General features: G+C 42.8%; 1 pseudogene; it reads left to right on the top strand.

Annotated features, from left to right (window-relative positions):
- Positions 1–21,544, top strand: part of LOC132098233 (serine/threonine-protein kinase mTOR-like) — a 121,744-nt pseudogene that overhangs the window by 40,653 nt on the left and 59,547 nt on the right.

Genomic DNA, 21,544 nt, shown 5'->3' with positions numbered 1-21,544 from the left:
TACCGCTACTGATGATGATGATAATAATAATAATAATAAAAATAATAATGTGAGCCTAAAAATAATAGCCTAGGGCTATCTATCTATCTATATATCTATCTATCTGAGATCCACACCAGATATATCTATTTGGTGTGTGTGTGTTGGGGGGGGGGGGGGGGGGGCATTGGGGTCCCAAATGCAATGAACCAGCTTGTAAAAGGTTGAGAACCCCTGCTATAGAGCATTGCAGTATACCAGTATAGAAATGAAAAGAGCTTGGACGAGGAGATGCACAACTTACTGTGACATAAAGGGTCTCATTCTGATCTAAGATATACAAAACTGGTGATAACTTTTTTTATTCAGTTATTAAAAGATAGATTGGTCTTATTTGTATTGGAAAAGTAAGACAGATTACCCTTTGGTAACTGCTAGTTGGTCAAACTAGTTCTTAAATTACAATCTTAACATGCTGGCTAAGTTTATAGGGGTTTTTTTCCACATACATCAAGCAAACATGAAAGTTTCACTGCAGATTACCAGGTGCAGATATTTCCAGATTGATTTCTAGATGAAAAGTTTTTTTTTAAATATATATTGGTGTTTATGGAACTTAGGAGAATACAACGCACTGAAAACATACACATACACGTTATTTTAAATCGGAAGTATGTCTCAAAGCACGGTGCAAATCATTACAGCTCATAACAACTAAATTGCTTAAATGATGATTGATGAGTTTTGTTATTTGAGGAAGCTTCCTGGCAGCATGAGCATGGCCTTTATAGCCATAAAATTCTGTCCAGTGAAAGCAGTGCCAGTTCAAACACCCAGACCGACAAAAAATAAAATAAAAAAAATCACAATTTGTAATGTATATAATTAGTCTCATGGACAAAAGCCATTGACCTTCAATGAGTTTCTGTCCTTGCTATGTTGGTTATTTAGGCGAGACTAATTGTGTAGATTTAACTGAAAAAAAAAAAAAATATATATATATATATATATATATATATATATATATATATATAATTTTTTTTTTCCTTTTTTTTTTTTTTCTTTTTCTGTACAGGTGTTTTTTGAAGCTGGGGGATCGGCAGCTCAGCCTTCAAGGTATCAATGAGAGTACCATACCTAAAGTATTACAGTATTACCGTCACTCAACAGAGCATGATCTCAACTGGTACAAGGTACGTAAACCTCACAACCTTCAAATGTATGTGGATAAATCACATTAAACCTGTTAACAAAATGTCCATATTGTCACCTTCAAATCTTTTTCTCATTGATCCTTGTTAGATCTTGATGATATCATGGTGCATAAATGCTTCAAATATTAAATAATACAAGTTGAGGCCACAGTGATATACAGATGTTGGTTGCACTTTATTTTTAAAATGTCCTTGTTACAGTGTAATTATACTTTTAAGTACTGAGTAATATTAATTAACTACATGTACTTAGTATATAGTTAGGCTTTTATCCAAAGTGACAAATGATGACAATAGAAGAAATCAAAACCACCAAAAGAGCAATAAAATGCATGAGCTATGACAAATCTCGGTTAGCCTAACACAGTACACGTAACAAGGTTATATACACACATACATATAAGAAAAATAAAACAAGTATAAAATAGAATAGAATAGAATAGAATAGAATAGAATAGAATAGAGAAAACTACTTGTTATTCTGGCAAAGCACTACACTGGGATTTTACAAAATGTTATTCTTCTAAAACAATTCCTTTTGTTGACTTAAATTTGTGTTTTGAGGTTGATGAAATTTGTCTACAATTCTTAATATCTTGACTATTGTCCAAGTCGTAGCCCTATAGGGTGTTCATATATGATGATTCATTATAGAAACTCAAACCAAGAAGTGAGTTTCGATGTATCCTAGTTGAGAAGCTTAGGGAGTCTGAAACTTGCCTGAGCTCAGAAAATACAATGGAACAACAGTGGAACTATATTAGCTTTGTGCTCTATGATTTAGCAAGAACCACCAAGACTGGTTTGACGCTAACTCAGACATCATCCACAGCCTGCTTAAGGATATGCAGAAGCACACTGGGAAACTTTAGACAACCTTATATCCATTGAGACTAGACAGCATTGGCAGGCAGCTTGGAGGATACGAGCCATACAAATAAGTGGTAGACTGAAAAGGCACATGAAATCCAATCCTTTGCAGATAAAAATTACATGCATAATTTTTACAATGCTGTCAAAACCATCTACAGTCCAACAAATCACTGTGTGACTTTGCTGAAAACAGCTGATGGTCCAACACTTCTGAAGGACCAGAATAGTATCCTATTGAGGTGGGCTGAGCATTTTGACACCCTGCTTAATCAGGACTCTAATGCAGAGCCCACCATCCTGGTTGAACTGCCTGAACTTCCTCCCATCCACGATCTCAGTCTACCACCAACCTTCCAGGAGGTTCTATAATCTGTCCGTTCCCTTGATAACAACAAGTCCCCTGGCGCTGATAACATCCCTGCTGAGCTACTGAAGGAGGGAGGGTACATATGTATGTGCACCCTCTACCAGTACATCACCAAGGCCTAGACTGATGAGAGCATCCCACAGCAATGGAGAGATGCAAACATTGTAGTCATCTATAAGAAAAAGGGTGACAAGGCCTTATGCGGTAATAGTAGGGGCATATCACTACTTTCTGTTGGTGGTAAGGTCATGCCCAAAGTGCTGCACCAGAGACTTATTAACAACATCACTGAGTCAATGCTGCCAGAATCACAGTGTGGGTTGAGAAAGAACAGGAGCATGATCGACATGATCTTCACAACCCTGCAGCTACAGGAAAAGTGCCAGGAGCAACATCAGAACATGTTTATGGCCTTTGTTGATATCTCTAAAGCATTTGACACTGTGCAAAGAGAGCTCTTATGGGATGTCCTCCTCAGGTTTGGATGTTCAGATAAGTTTGTTAACATCCTCCACCAATTCCATGATGGTATGACTGGACGGGTGACCATAGGCAGACAAGAGTCCAAGCCCTTCTCTGTACATACAGGGGTGAGGCAGGGGTGTGTGTTGTCGCCAGTGCTCTTTAACATCTTCCTCTGTTTTCAGTGAGATTGAAAACAGCAGTGGTATGGCAGTGGACTTCAGATTAGATGGCAACCTCTTTAACATTAGGAGGCTACATGCAATAACAAAATTCAGTAGAGAGCAGGTCCTGGGGCTACAGTATGCAGGCAATTGTGCTTTTGTGGCCCATACTCTGGAGGTTCTTCAAACTGTCCTTGCTGTGGCGGTGAGGGTGTACAGCAGGATGGGGCTGACTGTCAACACCACCAAGACAGAAGTAGTCTGCCAATGGGTGGGAGTACCAATGTCCCACCCACATCTCCTGCCTTCTTTGTTGGAGATGAACAGCTGTCAGTAGTGCCATTTTTCAAATATCTGGGGAGTTTTCTCTCTGAGGATAGCGGCATCGACAATGAAATCCAGAGCCGAATCAAACAGGCATCAGCTGCCTTTGGGAGAATTCGATGAAGAGTCTTTCATAATAAGAACCTTCATCCTTCCACAAAGTTCAGCGTATACCAAGCGGTCTATGTCAACAAACCTCCTTTATATCCGTGAAGCATAGGTAACCTACTGCCATCATATCAAGTCCTTAGAGCACTTCCACATAAGCTGCCTTCAGCGCATTCTGGGAATTACCTGGTGTAATCATGTGCCTCACACCGAAATACTTAAAGACTAACTGCAGAAGAATTGAGGTCATTATTACCCAGCATCAACTGCAGTGGTTAGGGCATGTGGTAAGGATGCCCCCATGTCGGCTGCCCCGCAGAGTACTAAATGGCCAGTTACATGATGGTCGACGCTCAGCTGGGGGTGTTGTGGTCTGATTGGCCAGCTATCCAGTGCATTGTAATTGGCCGAATACCCAAAGCGTGTGACGGAAATGTTTTGCCCCTTAACATACTGTAATGCCATGTCTAGGTGTTCTAACAAATAATGTTACCTATTAGATTATGCTACCAACACTTTATTTATCCTACTGTAAGGGTACAGTAGGTGGCCAACTAAAATGCCTATTACCGCTGCCACAGGGCCACAGTGTTAACTGCAAGTCAGTAACGTTTGTAAACCGAGATTATAATATCTTTATAATATAACATTAAAACATCCTTAAAAATCATTAGAAAATTAATCTAGAATTTATTTTTAGAAAGTTAAGTTCAAAACGTAAGAGTTGTAATTGTAACTACACAATTTCCTCATGTTGTATTAAGGGGCTTTCATTTCGATTTACAGGCTAATGAAAGTTTTTGAACGAAAAATCCTGACCTTGCCCATTGGTCCACTGTACAAGTGTATATATCGATGTGTACAAGGCTGCATGAGATTTTATTCATGTCGCAATTTACACTGACTCACACCATAAAAAATTTAATTAAAAAAAATAAAAACTTGAAAAAAAATAAGTTGTGAGAAAACCGCAACATGAAAATCTGGAAGCTATTAACTTGTAATGTTTAGATTACATTTAAGGATGTGTGTGTAATGCCATTTTCTTTTTATTTTTTACTTGATGATCAAGCAGATAGCGGCAGACAGCTGAGTTGATCACGTTTGATCAGTTTAGCCTTCTCAAATCATCACAACTTTAAAATATGTAGATATAGAACACTTACATCATATTACAATGTTAGTTTAAACATTTAAAAGTGCACTGTTAGGCGTATATCTAAGCTTTGTGCAGAGAGTGGAAGTTAATGCACGGATCCCGAGCTGACGGCCGTGCTTTCCTGGGCAGCGGACAGCATCAGCTCGAGTGGAATCCTCCGCCCTCTCCCGAGCGCTCGAGGCTGGATGATTGGTCCCTGGGGGCTGCTCATGCGGATCGCCAGCACCCCCCTCTGGTTCCTTTCTTCCCGAAAGTGCACCAGGAAGTAACCACTTCATCCACGCTTGTGGCCAAGGCTTACAGAGCTGCGGGTCAGGCAGCTTTTGCCCTGCATGCCATGGCCTCACTTCAGGTATATCAGGCCAAGCTGCTCCGGCAGCTGTATGAGGGCAGTGCTGACCCAGGGGTTTTGCAGGAGGCGCGCACTGCTACCGACCTCGCTCTCCGGGCGACGAAGATCACTGCGCGCTCCTTGGGTCAGGTGATGTCGACTTTGGTGGTACAGGAGCACCACCTATGGCTGAACCTGGCAGACATGAGGGAGTCTGATCGGGCTCAGCTCCTCAACTCCCCGGTCTCCCAGGATGGCCTCTTCAGCGACACGGTAGAAAGCTGCTGCCTCCACTGCTGCCTCCACCCTGCCGCTGGCGCAGCCACCTCAGCCTGCTCGTCACCAAGGGCGCCCCCCTGTGGCCTCCTCCACTCCTGCTTGGCAACAGCAGCAGCCTTCACCCCGGCCGCAGCGAGGAGATGGCCGCAGAAGGGTGGCGCAACCCGTCTCTGCCCCTACGCCTGCCAAACGCCAGGCCAAGCGGCGTTCCTGAGACGGGCGACCCGTAGTTGGAGACGTCAGCTCGTCAGGAGATGGTAGCAGGACCACTCCTTCCCCCGCAGGAGGGCCGGGGGAGAATCCTTTGTTCTCATTTTCTTTTTGTTCCGCCACTGGCCCTGCGGCCGGTGGTACCCAAACCTTCACTAAAAGAGCTGTTTCCTCTACCTCCGGGTCCCAAGAGGCCACGAACGAAGTTGGCGACGTGCTTCCTCACCAATCTTGTTCTCCTCTCCCCTTGTTGGAGTCAGACGAGTGCCCGCATTCCGCCCCCGCTAAGGGACGCTATGCCTCCCATGTCTGCTCCACCGCGCTGCCCCACTGTGGGTACGCCTGTAGTTCCCTTGACCCTGCTGGTTCGGTTTCTGGGAGCCTGGCTAGAGCTTCCCAGGCCTTCCCGCTGGCTCATCTGGATGCTCAGGCTCGGCTACGCGATTCAGTTTGCCCGGCGTCCCCCCAGGTTCCGGGGTGTCCGCGCGACGATGGTGGGCAAAGATGCCCCTGTCATGCGCGGGGAGGTCGTGACCCTGCTGGCAAAGGGCGCGATGGAGCTGGTGCCTCCAGCCAACATGAAGTCTGGCTTTTACAGCCCTTTCTTCATAGTACCCAAGAAGACAGGTGGGTTATGGCCAATCCTGGACTTGGGTACCCTGAACCGAGGTCTGCACAGACTCCCGTTCAAGATGCTAATGCCCAAGAGCATTTTCGAATGCATTCGTCCGATGGATTGGTTTGCAGCGATCGACTTGAAGGATGCGTACTTTCATGTCTCCATTTTGCCTCGACACAGACCGTTTCTTCAGTTTGCTTTCGAGGGGCAGGCATTTCAGTACAAGGTTCTCCCTTTCGGGTTGGCCCTGTCTCCCCGCGTCTTTACTAAGGTCACGGAGGGAGCCCTGACTCCTCTCAGGGATCAAGGTGTCCATATCCTCAACTACCTCGACGACTGGCTGATCCTAGCTTACTCTCGTGAGCGGTTGTGCGAGCACAGGTGTCTTCAAGTCAACTGGGAAAAGAGCAAGCTCTCCCCTGTGCAGAGGATCTCTTTTCTCGGTATGGAAATAGACTCGGTCACCATGTTCGCGTGGCTTACGAATGAGCGCTCAGTCACTGCTGAATTGCCTCCTGCAAGACCCAGGGGTTTTTCAGGAGGCGCGCACTGCTACCGACCTCGCTCTCTGGGCGACGAAGGTCACTGCGCGCTCCTTGGGTCAGATGATGTCGACTTTGGTGGTCCAGGAGCGCCACCTATGGCTGAACCTGGCAGACATGAGGGAGTCTGATCGGGCTCAGCTCCTCAACTCCCCGGTCTCCCAGGATGGCCTCTTCAGCGACACAGTAGAAAGCTGCTGCCTCCACTGCTGCCTCCACACTGCCGCCGGCACAGCCACCTCAGCCGGCTCGTCACCAAGGGTGCCCCCCTGCGGGCAAAGATGCCCCTGTCATGCGGGCGGAGGTCGCGACCCTGCTGGCAAAGGGCACGATGGAGCCGGTCCCTCCAGCCGACATGAAGTCTGGCTTTTACAGCCCTTACTTCATAGTACCCAAGAAGACAGGTGGGTTATGGCCAATCCTGGACTTGCGTGCCCTGAACCGAGCTCTGCACAGCCTCCCGTTCAAGATGCTAACGCCCAAGAGCATTTTCGAATGCATTCGTCTGATGGATTGGTTTGCAGCGATCGACCTGAAGGATGTGTACTTTCATGTCTCCATTCTGCCTTGACACAGACCGTTTCTTCAGTTTGCTTTCGAGGGGCAGGCATTTCAGTACAAGGTTTTCCCATTCGGGTCGGCCCTGTCTCCCCGCGTCTTTACTAAGGTCACGGAGGGAGCCCTGGCTCCTCTCAGGGATCAAGGTGTCCATATCCTCAACTACCTCGACAACTGGCTGATCCTAGCTCACTCTCGAGAGCGGTTGTGCGAGCACAGGGGTCTTCAGGTCAACTGGTAAAAGAGCAAGCTCTCCCCTGTGCAGAGGATCTCTTTTCTCGGTATGGAAATAGACTCGGTCGCCATGTTCGCGTGGCTTACGAATGAGCGCTCAGTCACTGCTGAATTGCCTCCTGCAAGACCTAGGAGTTTTGCAGGAGGCACGCACTGCTACCGACCTCGCTCTCCGGGTGACGAAGGTCACTGCGCACTCCTTGGGTCAGGTGATGTCGACTTTGGTGGTCCAGGAGCGCCACCTATGGCTGAACCTGGCAGACATGAGGGAGTCTGATCGGGCTCAGCTCCTCAACTCCCCGGTCTCCCAGGATGGCCTCTTCAGCGACACGGTAGAAAGCTGAAACTCTCTTCTCTTCAGCGACACGACCCTGCTGGCAAAGGGTGCGATGGAGCCGGTCCCGGTTACTCCATATGAGACCACTTCAGCAATGGCTCCACGACCGAGTCCCGAGATGGGCATGGCAATGGCATGCTCCGAGTGACCATCACTCCGGTCTGCCGCCGAAACTTCACTCCGTGGTTGGACCCCTCGTTTCTACAGGCTCGCGTGCCCCTAGAACCGGCGTCCAGACATGTTGTTGTGGATAGTGGCATGGCGCCTCGCTAACAGACATCTGTAGAGCTGCAGGCTGGGCGACACCTAACACATTCGCGAGATTTTATAATCTCTGTGTAGAGCCCGTGTCCTTCCGGGTACTCGCCCCTTCGGGCCAGTAAGGAAATGTTCGGTATCAATCCGCTTGCTGCGCCATTCCACTCCGCGGACTGGATGCGTGCGCTATTCCCCTCAGGTGAGTTCCTCAGTCAGAACCCTGGGTTCCTCCAGCACTGTTGATGTCCAGCACTTGCGTACATGCCCCTTGGTCAGCCCTGTGTGGGACTAGGTGCCTCCATATGTTGTGATTCCCCTTTTCTGGGCAATCCCACATGCCTACGTCCACAGTAAGTATTTTCGCACCATGTGTCTTTCCCTTGGCAAGCCCCTTGCCAGCTCTGTCATTGAAATTTCCACCCTGTGGGCTGGGTACCTCAGAGTTCTTATGTATCACTACCTTGGTGGATACCTGCCTTCTGTAAGTCCTCCCACGGGAGGGCAGCCTGCTAGCATACATCCAGCTGGAATATGCTACCCAGTGTAATCTGTGTAAGCTATAGGCCCTCATTCGTGCTGGCCTCACGACAGGGTGCTATCACCTTGCACCTTGTGCAAATCTTGCAATCTGATATTTGAAGGAGTCATATGCATACACTCCTGCATTTAAATATGGCTACAATTACTTATTTATTTATTTATTTATTTTGGAGTTTTACTTATTTTGTATAAAAGCAAGTAATGGTGTGTCAAAAATGCATTCATTTTAAATACAAATAAAACATTTACAAATATAGACCTAATACATGAGAATATTGACACTCTGCATATAGATCCATGTAGCGTAGTTCACTAAAATAGGCTACCACTTTTAAAGCACCAATGAAAAGTAAACCACCATTTCTTTAGGATAATATAACACATAATTCATATTATATAAAAATACTGCACACCTGTTAAATGTTTAAAATCTAAAATATGGTGTAATACTGTGTAGCTTAGAGAAAAATTAAGCACAGGCTCATTGACATTTATCCTGCTTAAATTCTTTCTAAGAAATGCACATAACTTAATGAGTAGGCCTACTAAATTTCCATCTGTCAATATAAAATATTTTAAATACATTGTTTTTCTTTCATTTTCCCCGATTGCAGCCATCAAATGTAACACATCTGCGAGGCAAAGCTGAGCAAAGTTTAGGTTTGTGGTAGGTGTACATGTTAATAAAGGATTTTGCTTCCGAATAATGATAGCATCTGTTTTAATGGGAGGTATCAATATCTGACAGGGTAGTACAAATCATCAGCATGACGAGACAAAACCAGTAACACTCATTACAAACAAGGGCTTTGTTGCATCCAGTGAGGACATAATTACGGATTATAATGACTTATACTGTCTTTTTACGCGTTGGTTTGCATTGCGCCGCATAAAAATAAAACCATGTCTGCATCTGTGATCGGAGAAATTACAAACAACAAGCACTACTCTCTTCACTGTTCAAAACTAGCGTTTGAATCACCAGTGGGAAATCCTTTAAATAAATAAATGTACTTACAGACTGTGAGTCAGAACAACCGGCATTGTAGTCTACTCCTAAGATCTGGAAACAGTCCTCCATAAAATGTGCTGCACACATCTGAATTTGGGTTGAACAGTATTGTAGATACAACTTAACCACTTTTCTAACAATCAGGATTTCTAGTGATGTCCTCTTTTGGAAGGCTAAGTATTTTCTCTTTCGCAATGAAACACACAGCCTCTTCACAACATGGCAGCGGCGGCAGTGGCAGCAGCAATAATTTTATGCCTTCTTTGCGTGAACATTTAGGCAGCGTTATGAAAATCTTCCCATATCGTGATGTAGGATCCCCTCAGGTGGATGTGGATCCATGTTTAAACAAGCCATTTTAGGAGAGCGTGGTCGAGTCTTAACTTTTATAAAGAAAATCTCTTTGGGTTTGAGACTTAAGTCTTTAAACTTTAGGGATCTCCTAGGGATCTAGGGATACCTCCCTGAAATGACTTTTTGCAGGTTGGGATGTCTGATAAAGGGCTGCTCACACAGAATGCAATCTAAATGTGCTACTTTTACCATTGTTTATATATATATAACAATGGTAATTTTGTTCCTTGTAAATCAAATAAAACTTTATTTGACTATATGAATGTAAGTTTAATCAGAAGCATTTAGCTTGAATTTTTCTGATGATCTTTTTGAGAAAAGATGTTTCTTAGTCATGATCAAGCATTCATATTATTTATCATGCTGCTGTTTCTATGCAGGTGCCATTTTATTTACATTTAAAGTGCTGTTGTTTTCAGTGTTGTCATAAAATGAAATAAAGCATTTTTCCTCTGCAGGCCTGGCATGCTTGGGCAGTAATGAACTTTGAGGCTGTGCTTCACTACAAGCACTAGAACCAGGGTCGTAATGAAAAGAAGAAACTGCGACACGCAAGCGGTTCCAGTGCTGACAACGAAGCCAATATAACAGTGACAGTGAGGCTGACAGGACAGAACACAATCCTGTACCCTCCCCCAGACAGAAGAAAGTCAATGAAGTAAGCAACAAACTAAATCCAGGCCTCAACACTGAAGTGTTATTAGAAGCTTGTGTGTGAACCATCACCAGCTTTCACCTTTACTCCATTTCTAAACAACTTGTAAACAATTTTCTAAAATAAGTAAATAAGTCTAAAACAAGTAAACAAGTTTAAAATTGGCCAAGAATAAAATTGAGTTATCATCTTTGATCTTCAATGTGTTTACACTGCTAAATGAATAAATATGCAGACTGTTGCTATTATCAAGGAACTCTCAACAGTTTAAAGCCCAGAATTGCTTGAAAAGTAAAATAATTTTGATCAACAGACATTTGAAGAATAAACAGCAAATGCAATGACAATTAGTCCTAAGATCTTGAAGTCAGATAAAACATGAAGTTAACAGAGGCAACATGCTTAAAAGTGCATGCGAAGGATATAATGTGGATTTACATATGAAATAATTTTTATTAATGTTGACACTCATGTATTGTTTAAGGTTGAATTCTATGTTTGCTAGGTTGCAGGATTTGTCCAAGACTCTCCTTTTGTACACAGTGCCTGCAGTGCAGGGATTTTTCAGATCTATCTCACTCTCACTTGGAAATAACTTACAGGACACACTGAGGTAACAGATCCCTAATCATCTAGGTGAAAGTAATGCTGTATTTCTAAATTTAACATGTATATAGTCTGTTTAGAGCCTGTCATCTTGTTTTAAAATGTGTTTATGTCATGCTTCACAACATGCTTTACAATGCTTTCATAAATCTGCATGTGACAGTTTGCCTGAAGCGATAGTTTACGGTTTCATCCGTTCTGGAGCAATAGAAAGCTGAGTAATATCAGCATAACAATTAAAAAGTAATTGTGTTTTATATTTATCTCCTGGAGAATTTAAGTACAAGCAAAATAATAGAGCCTTGGGGCACAAAAAAATAATTTGTCACTGTGACAAGAAGGGTCTATGTCCTATGATGGAGTCTAGATTGTAAAGTCTTCATAAATGCCATTTATCAGCAAAAAAAAGCTCATTTGAGCAGACAAAGCTTTTCTGGAAAACTTTAGACATAAATGTACGATTTGAGATGGGTGTATAATTAGCCAATGAAGATCAAGTTGTGGTTTCTTGATAAATGGTTTAATAACTACCAACATGAATGATGAGGATATGAGATGCTATGTCCAGAAATGCTATAATGGATGCTTTTGAATTTACTTTATTTTATTTTTTTTTATAACTATTTTGTAACTCTCTTCTTTACAGCACCATGCAAACATAAATAATTTGAAATATACTGGATTCACTTGCAGATCATCAAATAGCTTTGCATTATGTATGATCGTGTATACAGGTGCTTCTCAATAAATTAGAATGTTGTGGAAAAGTTCATTTATTTCTGTAATTCAACTCAAATTTTGAAACTCGTTTACAACCCGAATTCCGGAAAAGTTGGGCCGCTTTTTAAATTTTAATAAAATGAAAACTAAAGGAATTTCAATCACATGAGCCAATATTTTATTCACAATAGAACATAGATAACGTAGCAAATGTTTAAACTGAGAAATTTTACACTTTTATCCACTTAATTAGCTCATTTAAAATTTAATGACTGCTACAGGTCTCAAAAAAGTTGGCACGGGGGCAACAAATAGCTAAAAAAGCAAGCAGTTTTGAAAAGATTCAGCTGGGAGAACATCTAGTGATTAATTAAGTTAATTGATATCAGGTCTGTAACATGATTAGCTATAAAAGCTTTGTCTTAGAGAAGCAGAGTCTCTCAGAAGTAAAGATGGGGCAGAGGCTCTCCAATCTGTGAAAGACTGTGTAAAAAAATTGTGGAAAACTTTAAAAACAATGTTCCTCAACGTCAAATTGCAAAGGCTTTGCAAATCTCATCATCTACAGTGCATAACATCATCAAAAGATTCAGAGAAACTGGAGAAATCTCTGTGCGTAAGGGACAAGGCCGGAGACCTTTATTGGATGCCCGTGGTCTTCGGGCTCTCAGACGACACTGCATCACTCATCGGCATGATTGTGTCAATGACATTACTAAATGGGCCCAGGAATACTTTCAGAAACCACTGTCGGTAAACACAATCCGCCGTGCCATCAGCAGATGCCAACTAAAGCTCTATCATGCAAAAAGGAAGCCATATGTGAACATGGTCCAGAAGCGCCATCGTGTCCTGTGGGCCAAGGCTCATTTAAAATGGACTATTTCAAAGTGGAATAGTGTTTTATGGTCAGACGAGTCCAAATTTGACATTCTTGTTGGAAATCACGGACGCCGTGTCCTCCGGGCTAAAGAGGAGGGAGACCTTCCAGCATGTTATCAGCGTTCAGTTCAAAAGCCAGCATCTCTGATGGTATGGGGGTGCATAAGTGCATACGGTATGGGCAGCTTGCATGTTATGGAAGGCTCTGTGAATGCTGAAAGGTATATAAAGGTTTTAGAGCAACATATGCTTCCCTCCAAACAACGTCTATTTCAGGGAAGGCCTTGTTTATTTCAGCAGGACAATGCAAAACCACATACTGCAGCTATAACAACAGCATGGCTTCGTCGTAGAAGAGTCCGGGTGCTAACCTGGCCTGCCTGCAGTCCAGATCTTTCACCTATAGAGAACATTTGGCGCATCATTAAACGAAAAATATGTCAAAGACGACCACAAACTCTTCAGCAGCTGGAAATCTATATAAGGCAAGAATGGGACCAAATTCCAACAGCAAAACTCCAGCAACTCATAGCCTCAATGCCTGGATGTCTTCAAACTGTTTTGAAAAGAAAAGGAGATGCTACACCATGGTAAACATGCCCCGTCCCAACTATTTTGAGACCTGTAGCAGAAATCAAAATTGAAATGAGCTCATTTTGTGCATAAAATTATAAACTTTCTCAGTTTAAACATTTGCTATGTTATCTATGTTCTATTGTGAATAAAATATTGGCTCATGTGATTTGAAAGTCTTTTAGTTTTCATTTTATTGAAATTTAAAAAACGTCCCAACTTTTCCGGAATTCGGGTTGTATTAAATAAATTCAATGCACACAGACTGAAGTACTTTAAGTTTTTGGTTCTTTTAATTGTGATGATTTTGGCTCGCATTTACCAAAAACCCACCAATTCACTATATCAGCATTATTAGAATATGGTGACATGCCAATCAGCTAATTAACTCAAAGATCCTGTAAAGGTTTCCTGAGCCTTTAAAAATTGTCTCTCAGTTTGGTTCACTAGGCTACACAATCATGGGAAAGACTGCTGATCTGACAGTTGTCCAGAAGACAATCATTGACACCCTTCACTAAGGAGGGTAAGCCACAAACATTCATTGCCAAAGAAGCTGGCTGTTCACAGAATGCTGTATCCAAGCATGTTAACAGAGTGTTGAGTGGAAGGAAAAAGTGTGTAAGAAAAAGATGCACAACCAACCGAGAGAATCACAGCCTTATGAGGTTTGTCAAGCAAAATTGATTCAAGTACAGTTGTCGTATTCCTCTTGTTAAGCCACTTCTGAGGAGTTTTCCCTGGGCTAAGGAGAAGAAGAACTGGACTGTTTCCCAGTGGTCGAAAGTCCTCTTTTAAGATGAGAGCAAGTTTTGTATTTCATTTGGAAACCAAGATCCTAAAGTCTGAAAAAAATGCAGATGCGCCGAAGGCCATTGTCAAAGAAACCTGGGCTTCCACACCACCTCAGCAGTGCCACAAACTGATCACCTCCATGCCACGCCAAATTGAGGCAGTAATTAAAGCAAAACGAGCCCCTACCAAGTATTGAGTACATGTACAGTAATTGAACATACTCTCCAGAAGGCCAACAATTCACTAAAAATGTTTTTTTAATTGTTTTTATGAAGTATTCTAATTAGTTAAGATAGTAAATTGTTGGGTTTTTGTTAGATGTGAGCAAAAATCATCTTAAACTACTTCTGTCTGTGTGCACTGAATTTATTTAATACACAAGTTTCACAATTTGAGTTGAATTACTGAAATAAATGCACTTTTCCACGATATTCTAATTTACTGAGAAGCACCTCTATGTTCCTTTAAATTTACCTGAGAGTCCTAAGTCCTGACCTTTTCATTTTGGCCACTGGCCCGAGGTGAGTGAAGCTCTCGTCGAAGGTATTAAGACCATTCAGATAGACACATGGTTACAGGTAAGACCATTTCCAGCTCTCTGTACATAAGAAGGGTTTCGATTCCAACTAAAATAGTCACAGTTTAAATATTTAAAATCTGTTTTTGCTGACAGCAGATAGGAACATTTTTCACATCTGGTTTTATCAGATTTGATTTAGTTAGATCTGAAAATTCATCAAGTCTTATTATCTTACACAATTAAGCTTCCAAAACAAATGTACTTTGAAGTAAGGATGTTTGCATACTTTTTATACTAACAGTATTGCTAAAAACTGTACATAGCAGAATTTCATTTGAAAACACAGAATGTATTATCTTCTTCCTTTCAATCAGGTTATTCCTCAACTGATAGCTCGAATCGATAACCCACATGCACATGTCTTATTCACCAGCTACTCACTGACATTGGCTGCATATACATTCATGAGTGTAAAGGGGAGACATTTCTCCAGATCAGAATCAGAATCAGAATCAGAATGAGCTTTATTGCCAGGTATGTTCACACATACGAGGAATTTGTTTTCGTGACAGAGCTCCGCAGTGCAACATAACAGCGACAGAACAAAAAACACAATAAGGAATAAAAAAAATTATTTTAAAAAAAAAATACAAATAGGTGGGTAAGGATTGACAATATACAAATTGACAATGTATGGCAGGTATATTAAAAAGAGCATTTATGTATGTACATGTATATTATGTGGAAAAATTGTAACTGTACGCTAAGTATGTGTGTTTGGATAAATAAGTGTATGTGTATATAAATATAAATATAAGTAGTATAGTGTGTTCCATGTATGTACATGTATATTATGTGCAAAAGATTTACGTGTACGCTAAGTATGTGTGTTGGATAAAAAGTGTAGTGTATATAAATATAAATAGTGTAGTGTGTCCCACAGTTATTATCAGCTGTTCATAAGATGGATTGCCTGAGGGAAGAAACTGTTCCTGTGTCTGGTCGTTCTGGTGCTCAGTGCTCTGTAGCGTCGACCAGATGGCAACAGTTCAAAGAGGGAGTGTGCTGGATGTGAGGGGTCCAGAGTGATTTTAACAGCCCTTTTGCTCACTCTGGATAAGTACAGTTCTTGAATAGATGGGAGGGTTGTACCGATAATTCGCTCAGCAGTCCGGACTACCCTCTGTAGTCTTCTGAGGTCCGATTTAGAAGCTGAGCTGAACCAGACAGTTACTGAAGTGCAGAGGATGGATTCGATGATGGTGGAGTAGAACTGTTTCAGCAGATCCTGTGGCAGGTTAAACTTCCTCAGCTGGCGAAGGAAGTACAACCTCTGCTGGGCCTTTTTCACAATGGAGTCAATGTGAATGTCCCACTTCAGGTCCTGAGAGATAGTGGTGCCCAGGAACCTGAATGACTCCACTGCAGTCACAGTGCTGTTCATGATGGTGAGTGGGGGGAGTGCAGGGGGGTTTCTCCTGAAGTCCACGATCATCTCCACTGTTTTGAGCGTGTTAAGCTCCAGGTTGTTGAGACTGCACCAGACAGCCAGCTCTTTAACCTCCTGTCTGTAAGCAGACTCGTCACCGTCCTGAATGAGGCCGATGAGTGTGGTGTCATCTGCAAACTTCAGGAGCTTGACAGAGGGGTCCTTAGATGTGCAGTCATTAGTGTACAGGGAGAAGAGCAGTGGGGAGAGAACACAGCCCTGGTTAGCTCCGGTGCTGATTGTACGGGTGCTGGATGTGTATTTTCCCAGCCTCACTAGCTGCTGCCTGTCTGTCAGGAAGCTGTTGATCCACTGACAGACGGAGGTGGGCACGGAGAGCTGAGTTAGTTTGGGCAGGAGGAGGTTTGGGATGATCGTGTTGAAGGCAGAGCTGAAGTCCACAAACAGGATCCTCACATAGGTCCCCGGTCTGTCTAGGTGTTGCAGAACATAATGCAGTCCGATGTTTACTGCATCGTCCACAGACCTGTTTGCTCTGTAGGCAAACTGAAGAGGATCCAGCAAGGGTCCAGTGATGTCCTTCAGGTGGGCCAGCACCAGTTTTTCAAATGACTTCATGACTACAGACGTTAGAGCCACAGGCCTGTAGTCATTTAGTCCTGTAATTTTGGATTTCTTTGGGATGGGGATGATGGTGGAGCGTTTGAAGCATGAAGGGACTTCGCACAGCTCCAGCGATCTGTTGAAGATCTTTGTGAAGATGGGGGCCAGCTGGTCAGCACAGGATTTCAGACAGGCTGGTGTAACACAATCTGGGCCTGGTGCTTTTTTCCTTTTCTGCTTCCTGAAGACCTGGCGCACCGCATCCTCGCTGATCTGTATTGCAGGTGTGGGGGAGAGGGGGGATGCAGGAGGTGTGAATGGTGAGAGCGCTTGATTGGAGAGGTGTTCAGGGTGGGTTGCAGGAGTTGTGAGTGGTGTGAACAGTTGTTTGGAGAGGCATTCAGGGTTGGTTGCAGGAGTTGTGAATGGTGAGAGCGGTTGATTGGAGAGGTGATCAGGATGGGTTGCAGGAGCTGTTAATGGTGTGAACGGTTGTGTGGAGAGGCATTCAGGGTTGGTTGCAGGAGCTGTGAATGGTGTGAACGTTTGTTTGGAGAGGCATTCAGGGTTGGTTGCAGGAGTTGTTATTGGTGTGAACGGTTGTGTGGAGAGGTGTTCAGGGCAGGTGATGGGTGTTCTTTCAAACCTGCAGTAAAACTCGTTCAGATCGTCTGCCAGTTGTTGATTTTCCACAGTGCTGGGGGGTGGTGTCTTGTAATTGGTGATCTTCTTTAGGCTTTTCCACACTGATGCGGAGTCGTTCGAAGTGAACTGAGTCCTTATTTTTTCAGAATAATTCCTCTTTGCCACTTTGATCTCCTTTTCCAGTGTGTATTTAGCCTGTTTATACAAGACATTGTCCCCCTTCACGTAAGCATCTTCTTTGGCCTGACGGAGCTGTCTGAGTTTTGCAGTGAACCACGGTTTGTCATTGTTGTAATTTAGTTGAGTCTTGGTAGGAATACACATATCCTCACAGAAACTGATATATGATGTTACGGTCTCTGTGAGTTCGTCCAGATCGGTGGCAGCAGCTTCAAAAACACTCCAATCAGTGAGGTCAAAACAAGATTGTAAATCCTGCTCTGCTTCATTAGTCCATCTTTTTACAGTCCTTAATACAGGTTTAGCTGATTTTAGTTTCTGCCTGTAGGTCGGTATAAGATGAACCAGAAGGTGATCAGAATGTCCCAAAGCTGCTCGTGGAACAGAGTGAAATGCATCCTTTATTGTTGTGTAACAGTGATCCAATATATTACTGTCTCTTGTGGGACAAGTAACATGCTGTCTGTATTTTGGCAGTTCACGGGAGAGATTGGCTTTATTAAAGTCCCCAAGAATGATTAAAACAGAGTCTGGGTGTTGTTGTTCTGTCTCTGTGATCTGCTCAGCGAGTTTCTGTAAAGCTGAGCTCACGTGCGCTTGAGGAGGGATGTAAACACTAACCAGAATGAACGAATGAAACTCCCGCGGCGAATAGAAAGGCTTGCAGTTAATGAAGAGCGTTTCGAGATTTGAGCAGCACGTCTTCTTTAACACAGTTACATCTGTACACCACCGTTCATTGATGTAAAAGCATGTCCCGCCGCCGCGCGATTTCCCCGTTGATTCTGCGTCGCGATCCGCTCTAAACAGCTGAAAGTCCGGCAGATGGAGCGCGCTGTCCGGTATGGTGTCATTCAGCCAAGTTTCCGTGAAACACAGAGCAGCAGAGTGGGAGAAATCTTTATTTGTCCGAGAGAGCAGAAGCAGTTCGTCCGTTTTGTTGGGTAGAGAGCGGAGATTTGCCAGATGGATGCTAGGCAACGGCGTTCGATATCCGCGTTTTCTGAGTCTCACGAGCGCTCCCGCTCGCTTTCCCCGCCTGCGCGTCCTCTTGAAGCGTGTGATCAGGGCAGCCGCTCCGCCGACAAGAATGTCCAGCAAAACATCAGAATAGTCGAAAACCGGTGAAATATCGGGAGATATGTGTTGCCGAATATCCAGCAATTCGTCCCTGGTGAAACTGATTGCAGGAATATAACTAAAGACAGGACAAACTAACAAAAACACAAAAACAACTGCAGAGCACGTCACGGAGGCAGCCATCCTGTATCGGCGCCACTCAGATCGTGGATAGAAGATAGAAGAATAATTACAATAACAAAAATGTACAATAAAGACAAATTAAACCAAAATGGAATAATTTTTTTCTTTGCATCTACTCTTAAGTTTCAAAGTTGCTTTTAGCAAATATACCAACATTGACCAGGTGAGTAAAAAAGTGCTCCTTGCTGCTGTAAGCTACACTGAGAAAGGTGAACCTGGCCAAAAAATAAAATAAAAAAAATGGTTATTGCATTTCGCCTCAGATAACCTGTTTGCTGATAGTCTGGCCTCTACCTGTTATACAAGCGGATTTAGCTGGTTGTATTTTGGACTATTTGGCATGACCTGCAATTGCATCTCTCTTGTAGTGAAATATATGACTAACAGAAACAGGGTATTTAAGCAAACATGTGCTACATGGTCTCCAAATCATGTCTTGTGGTTTTGACGTAAATTAGTCAAACATAAAATACGAATATATTATAAAGCTGATGTTTCAGTCTGAAAAATAAATTAATAGGAGCAATTAGTGAAGGAAAAGTTCACTAGAGTAAGGCCTGCGGGTGTCGCTGTTGGACAGTGTTTTCTCTACTTCCTGTTGGCCTTCTGTAGCAAATTGTAGCTCCGTGTAGCTGTTTTTATTTTATTTTTTTCTCTAGAATCTTTATCTTACTATCACTCTCTGTTTTTTAAAGTGGTAAAATATAACTTAATTCACACCATATTTCTGATATTATCGATCAATCTTATCAGATTAACTTTGATCGTTCACTTTTATTTTATTTCCGTGAGTGCAGTACACCTGCAAAGCGTTAGCACTCGTTAGCTTGTCATTAGCGTTTTCATTCGAACCTATCGCTGTTTTCTTTTCTTCTCTCCCTCGCTCCAGTTTTTCACAAGTTCATCAAACAACCGCAGTAAGAATTTTCATCAAGCACGGTGAGTAATGGCTTCTCCTATCATTGTTTCTTGCACCTCTTGCCACATGTACAGTTTATCTATCTCTGTCGCTGATGAGGGATTCACATGTGATAAATGTAGGGAAATAGTTAGGCTGACAGAGAAGATTTCAGAATTAGAGACACGCATCCAAACTTTAATTGAGGACAGTAAAAATGTTAGGGCTCTAGATACGGCTTTGGATGCGTCTAGCTCAGGGATTCCTGTACATTGTTCGGTTCCGGGAACGGAGCCCCAGCAGCAGGGTAACTGGGTGACGGTGAGGCAGCGTAGTCGTGGGTCAAAACACCGCTCTTCTGTTCCGATCAAAACATTAAACAGGTTCTCCCCACTCAGTGATGCACCCACTGAGAAACCTGATGAAAGTGCTCTAGTTATTGGTGATTCTATTGTACGGAACGTGAATATAGAGACACCAGCCACCATAGTCAAATGTTTACCGGGAGCCAGAGCGCCTGACATCTTGGCAAATTTAAAAGTGCTGGCTAATGCTAAACGTAAATACAGTAAGATTGTTATTCATGCCGGCGCTAATGATGTTCGACTTCGCCAGTCGGAGATCACTAAAAATAACATTAAAGAGGTGTGTGAACTTGCAAGCACGATGTCAGACACTGTAATATGCTCTGGTCCCCTCCCTGCTTACCGTGGTGATGAGATGCATAGCAGATTGTCATCACTCAATGGCTGGATGTCTAAGTGGTGCCCACAGAATAACATAGGTTTCATAGACAATTGGACGAGCTTTTGGGGCAGACCTGACCTGTTTAAAAGAGATGGTCTTCATCCCTCCTGGGGTGGCGCCACTCTTCTCTCTAGAAATATGGCAAATAGTCTTAGTGTTTATACTTGACTAACTGGGGCCCAGGTCAGGAAGCAGACAAACTGGCTAAACCGACCGTCTGCTAGCTGCCTCCCGTCACAGAGGTCAGTTAATTCTCAGCACATAGAGACTCTTTCACCTAGATATCACACTATAGAGACTGTGTCTGTTCCCCAAACTAGAAACTACAAATAAAGCTTGTACAAATGATAAAGCTTGGCTTATTGAATATCAGATCCCTTTCTACGAAAACACTTTTTGTAAATAATATGATCACTGATCATAATATAGATGTACTCTGTTTGACAGAAACCTGGCTAAAACCTGATGATTACATTATTTTAAATGAGTCCACCCCCCAAGATTACTGTTATAAACATGAGCCACGTCTAAAAGGCAAAGGTGGAGGTGTTGCTTCAATTTATAACAACGTTTTCAGGATTTCTCAGAGGGCAGGCTACAAGTATAACTCGTTTAAAGTAATGGTACTTCATATAACATTATCCAAAAAAACAAATGTTAATGATAAATCTCCTGTTATGTTTGTACTGGCTACTGTATACAGGGCACCATACAGACTTTATTAAAGAGTTTGGTGATTTTACATCCGAGTTAGTTCTGGCTGCAGATAAAGTTTTAATAGTTGGTGATTTTAATATCCATGTTGATAATGAAAACGATGCATTGGGATCAGCATTTATAGACATTCTGAACTCTATTGGTGTTAGACAACACGTTTCAGGACCTACTCATTGTCGAAATCATACTCTAGATTTAATACTGTCACATGGAATTGATGTTGATGGTGTTGAAATTATTCAGCCAAGTGATGATATGTCAGATCATTATTTAGTTCTTTGCAAAATTCATATAGCCAAAATTGTAAATTCTACTTCTTGTTACAAGTATGGAAGAACCATCACTTCTAACACAAAAGACTGCTTT

Source organism: Carassius carassius, chromosome 21 (assembly GCF_963082965.1).
Source record: "Carassius carassius chromosome 21, fCarCar2.1, whole genome shotgun sequence".
NCBI lineage: Eukaryota > Metazoa > Chordata > Actinopteri > Cypriniformes > Cyprinidae > Carassius > Carassius carassius.
This window is presented reverse-complemented; position numbering and strand designations above follow the sequence as displayed.